Genomic DNA, 6,684 nt, shown 5'->3' on the forward strand with positions numbered 1-6,684 from the left:
TCATCTTCAATATGGTGCAAACACATTATGTATGATACAAAATACACACTACATTCAGTATTTATATGGTCATAACAATTGGTTTGTCATGAAACAAGTGTATTTTAAGCTGTAAGTGTATTAAGAATATACTATTCTGTCCAAGGACCTGCAGACTCTTGTCCATCTTTGTCCTTTAAAAGGCACGAGTGAAGGTTAAAATAGTCTTTGCAAATCGAGTGTCTTACAAAATATCAGCATAGAACTTTGATTTTCTCACAATAACGTTGTATAATCCACTGGTCATCTGTCTGACATCACGTAACTACTGTGAGATGAACAGCAACGTATTTACTTGGTAGATTAAGCATTTATTTCAAGCAGGTTACATGCTGAGAGAAAAAGTTCTATCCCATGATTTCCATCATCCTCCAAGGGATTAATTGGCCCCAACTCAACATCCCACTGGTGATCATAAGGGTATTGCCCATGCACCTGATATGCTGTTCTTTGATGTTGAGGAAGTTGAAGCATCCAACCGTCCACAGTTGCAGTGGTGACCAGCTTTCCATTGTTCGTAAGCTGTGGTTGTTCCACTGTCTTACAAACTCATCCACAGATCTATTTATCCTTGGAAGGTAAACATGGTGAAGAAACCTAATATGAAGTGGATCAGTGCATCTAAAATTCCAAAATTTTCCATAAAGAGGAAAAGGTCTTTAAAGTATGCTGACACAACCCTGTTGAGTTCTCCCCATAATCTTTCAGTTCTTTGATTATGAACACTACGTCCAACCATAAAACTCCCCCTATTTGCCCCTCGATTTTGTATCATAAACCTTGCAATATCAATATTCTCACTACCAGCATCACCCCTGACATGTTGGGAGCCCAAAAACATCAACAGCACGCTGGAAAAGTTGTAATGCAGTTGATGCTCTGTTGTCTGTGCAGCATCTCAGGTAGGTAATGCAGCGACTATATCCATCAACTCCTCCATGAAAGACAAATCCCCATGGATTTATCTTGTGGTTTGTGTCAATATGCCTAGAATAAGAGGAAATGCATCATTATTATTTTGATTATTATGAACCACATTGAATATACTGCATATCAAAATGTACCGTCTTTGACTCTTCTAGGCTACTTGGTGATAAAAACTTCCCAACCCCAAAGATCATGCATGTGTACAAAGTAAAAAAATATGTAGCACCTTACATTATAGCTCAGTAATAATGTAGCAATTTGTGAAAATTTAGAATAAGTACTTACCATATATTGCATAAATTATGTTTATTGTTGTAACTTGTTACCTGACAAGATTTATGGTTGTTTCTGTGTAACTGCCATAAATCTGCCTGCAAAATACTAAACTACCTTTTCAGCATTTTAGGGGCAGTAGTTCAATCACCACACATCAGTACTTGCCCCTTCCTAGTCGCTACTGAGGTGCCTTTGGCCTTTGAGCAAGGCTCTTAGCCTCAGCTGCTCCAGTGGTGCTGCCAATTGCCCATCTGATCAAACTCTTTATAAACTGGGCAGCTTGTGTAAACCCTCAGTCTCAAAGCTTCTTACGACTGTCATGTGTTGTTCTTTGGTTGCTCATAAGCCATTCTAGTGTCGCATACTTGAAGATATTTTTATTTTAAACACGCAGAAGATATTTTTATTTCAAACACGCAGAGATTTTACAGCATAACATGAGTAACTCTGCTGTTACTTCATTAGTGTAATACTACTACATATTTCTGGTTGGCAGAGTGCTCACAAACATCAAACTCCATCTGTGGGGAAACTGGGTTACTACATTAGTACTGCACGCTTATATTCTACTGCAAAACCAGTAGCTTCCCCTCTCTTAAACCTTTTTGAATACTGTAAATAAAACTTTTTTTAAAAAAGTATAATCTTGTAAAAATATGTATATAGTGACTTATACCTTAATGAAATTTACAAAACAGCACATACCACACTTGATTTGGGATAGAAACATTGTAGACCCTCCGCTGAATTGCCCTCCGTCCTCTTAACATTCTTCCTACTGGATCGACAATTCTTAATCGCTCTCACACTCGCCATCGTTGAACTCGGATTCCTCTCCCTCTCAAACTACCAGTGATGTAAGTCTCTCCAGAGCCAGGGGTTTGTCTAAGAACCTCATTGATAAGATAATCAAGATCATCATTTGAAATGTTATTGAAATTCCCGTAGTCCAGTAAACCAAGCTGTGTCCTGTGGTTGTACAGTGTTCGAATGTTGACAGACAGTATTCGAGATATGGCCATCCAGCTAAATCCTAAGTCCCGCATGTTAGTCAGTTGAGCAGCTGTTATGTTGTACCTTAAAAGAAAAAAAATAAATAAAATGCGTTAATGTGTGTGTAAATACTTGCTTACAAGAACACTTCTGCATTAAAAGAGTTACACTCAGCAGCCAAAATTATTCAGATTCACTTGCTTTGGTCTTCCTCTCTGAGATGCAGAATGTGTCCATACAATGCCTTTGTATATCAGCTTCTGCCTGAAGTGTTATTTCAGCCAACATCTCCTGAAGTAACGCGTAAATTCTTTCAAGATTCATGCATAATGTTCTTTCAACAAGGTTTTGTTGAGCATTATTACCCACAAGCAATAAGAACATCGCAACAATGGTAATATGATCCTCAAGGTGACGCAATATAACCTCCAAACTGTTTGTGTCATTTGGAGTACGGCCAGGTGATGCAAAAAAGTTGTCGAGTTCAGCAAAGTATTGGAATATTCCAACTGAAGCCATGTTGCAAAGCCAGGGAATTCAGAAGAGTATCACTTTGATGACAAGTAAATGACTTGAATTCACTCAGTATTTTCAAATGTATGTATACTTATTCAAACTTCATTCCATATATCAGCTTTCATTCCATATATATCAGCTTTCATTCAAAATATTCAATCTTCATTCCATATATATCAAGTAATTTTTACAAGTGTCCAGTTGGGGGTGAAATCGAGTGCACTCCAAACGCACTTGGTACTCTATTGAGCCTGAACCAGATCAAACGCACAACGAGTTTTACTCATGGTGCAAGTACCAACTCCCATCATGCATTGCAGAGTGGCCATTACTCAAGATTTGCAAGAGGGTCTAGGTTTTTTTTTTTGAAACTAAACGTATTTATTTGCTTTCATACAAAATACATAGTAATTATGACATATACAACATAATGAAGATATAACGAAGTAAACAACGATTGAACAGAACAGAAAATTACAGAACATTGCCAGGGGACAAATACATGTATGGAAAAAAAAAATCTACTTTAAAGTTATAAAATGTAAATAAATCAGTGGTCTTAACAGCTTTTTTTTTTTTTTTAATTTTCAGAACAAGAGTCTAGCTGTGGAAGCCGGTAGAAAATGGAGCTCCACTTCCGTTCAGACCATGTGACCTCCACTCAAACCCAGAAATACACCACTTTTATTTATTTACATCTTTAAACGTACAAAACTCTCGATGGGATGCAGCACAAAGACAAAAAGGGACGAGCAAGGCTGCTTATTAACAAATTAAATATGTATGTCACTGAAAGAGAGAGAAACGACAATACACAAAAGCGCATTTTATCAAAGTTATAGATATGTAGAAACATCTTCACATATAAGGCTTCCATTTTCCTTTGAGTCCTTTAGGAGTGACAAAGACAAAAACAAGGCTCTTAGCTCAATGTTCACACACAAAGGAAAGAATTTTTATTTTGTATTTACGTTTATGAATGTGGTATTTACCCATAATTATGTAACAAATTGTGAAGAGTTCCTTTGGAAAATTATGTTACTTGTTCTACATTAGTTACTTTATCAGTTTTCATTTTCAGCCAGTCTACTATGTCTTTCCACAAATAGTTTGTAATTGAACACGAGTAAAAAAAAAGCGATCATTATTTTCCTCTTCCTGAAAGCACAATCCATATGGTTAGGGTTACTTTTGAAATGTATTCCTCTACAGATTACAGAATACACTCCCAAAAAGTAATCTGTACTATAATTCGTTACATTAATCAATCTGAGTATTGTAATCCTAAACTTGGAATAATTTCACATTTTCTTGAATTTTTATACCATATGAATGTAGCAAATCTCACCAATTTTATTACATTGTGGGGCTGAGGCTGCTTTCACTTGGAATCAATGACAGTGGATGGAGACACTGGGTTTATTTTCAGTTGAAAGATTTCACTGACAGTCACTTTTCTTTAGTTTTCTCTGTTTTTGACTAAAGATTCTAGATTCAAAGTGTTTATTGCCATGTGTAAACAGGTTTCCCTGTACAAGGAAAATCTTATTTTGCCATTCACACTGAACGCCACAAGAGTTTAAGTATAAAAAAATTGAAGAGAATAATTAAACTAGGATGTTACACAACCAAAACAAAGCGTTAATTAAAAATGACATGCAATAGAAAAAAGCATAAAAATATAAACTAGTATTACCAAGAGAAAAAAAATTATATTTAAATGAATGTGCAACATCTGGTAATTGTGTAAATTGTCAGACACATGGCACAGAGAATGTGCAAAACTGCCTGAGACAAGTCAGATGTTAATGTGCAGAATTATCAGAAATACAGTCTGAACAGTCCAAGATAGCAGTATGACATATGATTCTATGATAAACAGTATGATATATGATAAACAATATGATATATGATAATCAGCGTGATATATAAGGTGCATAAAATATCAGAGATATAATAATCCTCAACTTTAATCTGAGATTTTATGAACACCTACATGATCAGTGAATTTAATATGGGAAAATACCTGATTTACATTTAAAAAAAAAAAAAAAAGAAGCGAAATACAGAGGATAATATTATAATGGTGATCAATCATTTTAGAAAGGTTAAATAAAAATTAATTTAGGAACTGCCACCAACGTAGTACTGGGCCTTTATGGGTTAATACACAGAGCTTTGTGTGTATACTTTATTTTTAAGTTTTTACTTGACTCAACGTATCACCCTGGTACTTGAAATATGGTGCTTGAATTCAGTGATTCAAAATTGCTAATTTGATAAAAGCACAAGCAACTTTACACTGCAGTTTGCAGGACTTTTTTTTTTTTTTTTTATTCAATCACTCAACAAGTGCATGTGTCCTCTGGCCTTACAACAACACTTGGGCACATGTTCAGTAATATACAACAAACATCAACTATTTTAGAAGGGTAACCTCACCCTCACATGGAAGCAACAAACTGACTGGTGTCCTCCAACAGTACTTGCTACACAACTTGCATATTACCCTTTCTGCATGGATTCTAAGGTGTGATATAACATGTGTCTCTTCCACGTCTTTTGCATCAAGCTGTCATCTGCCTTTAGTGAAAACCCCCACGCTGGTCTTCCTCTGCAGCTCTGGCTTCATCTTCACATCTCCTGGACACTGTCAGATGACATCTGCGTTGTCTGTGGACATGTTGGTGTGACGATGTGGCTGCCCTTTCAGAGTTACCCAAAAGACAGGCTGGAGCCCAAGTCTGGATGAGCCTGGTCCATCTCATATGCTGGTTTACCTTGGGGAAAGCATCGGCGTTCAAATAAAGCATTGCAATTGTCAGTGGGCAGTAGTGCGTCAATTTAAAATGAATTTAAATGACAAACCATACTGTTAAAAAATCAACATGCTTTACTCCTCCCCAGAGTGATAATTACTTTAAAATAGTGAATTTGGCACAGATATACCAACACAAAAGTCTTATAATTGAGATGGCATCATAGTGAGTGTCTGGTGTTGTGTCAGTTTGTCATCCTTTACTATCCACTACTAGTTCTGGCTAATACACATAGACCATAGATGAACTACAGACACTTATCACAGGGTCAAGTACAGTTTCTACACATGACTTTAAGCTTATAAATACACAAATATCACTTTCTGCACTTTACTCTGACACAAATGATTAATGAACTTAATAAACCACTCACTATTGCTGTTAACCAGTCTTTTCCCTGTTTTTTACCATTTTTAATCTCTAAAACACCCTTTGAACTGTGAGCTTAAAGCATTGTATTTGAATGTATTGATACCGTACCATTTAACAGTGATCTGATATCTATCCTTTAGTAACACAGTTCCTTGGTCTAGTTTGAACCAATACGCACATGTTAAAGGTCATCAACTATGGTATTAGCTTAGCAACTGCATTAGCATGGGTCCAGGTCCACACTTGTAATCAGACTCATAAACTCATGTGTTTGACATGTCTTGGTCAGAGTGTGTGTCTTCTGTACCTCTTGTCCATGTGTGACTCTTCCTTTAGTTCATGGTAGTTTCTATCAGACACATACAACATGTTCTTTTGGACCTGAGTTCCACTGAGCAGCGTCCACCACATTAGCTCATAGCCGAACACAACTGGGCTTTAGCTTCACAACGAGTCCCCTCAGAGGGTAGTTCAGAAGAAATACTACGGTTCTATGTGTGTGTTCAATTAGAACAGTTTACCTGCAAAACACAAGATGTGGTTACTAACCGGTGCGGACTTGTTGACAGGTTCTCAGCTTTGTCACGTACTGACCGAACTGACCGCGTATGTACGACCTGCACCTACTGATGCACAAGGCACCCTCTGCTGGTCAGAGGAAATAGAGCTTTTACAACACACGAGAAGAACAGAACGGGAAGCTTACGTAGTAGGCCACTCTGCAGTTAGCACCAGGGCCGGA

The 6,684-nt window shown here is 36.9% G+C and overlaps 1 long non-coding RNA gene across 1 annotated transcript; it reads right to left on the bottom strand.

Moving 5' to 3' along the window:
- Positions 1-5,069: 5,069 nt before the first annotated feature.
- LOC115414601 (uncharacterized) lies at positions 5,070-6,568 on the bottom strand. Its single transcript, XR_003934680.1, has 2 exons — positions 6,464-6,568; positions 5,070-5,531 (listed from the first exon to the last, which is right to left on the bottom strand). It is a non-coding gene; the product is annotated as an uncharacterized LOC115414601 (long non-coding RNA).
- Positions 6,569-6,684: the final 116 nt, after the last annotated feature.

This window comes from Sphaeramia orbicularis, chromosome 24 (genome assembly GCF_902148855.1).
Source record: "Sphaeramia orbicularis chromosome 24, fSphaOr1.1, whole genome shotgun sequence".
NCBI classification, from domain to species: Eukaryota; Metazoa; Chordata; class Actinopteri; order Kurtiformes; family Apogonidae; genus Sphaeramia; species Sphaeramia orbicularis.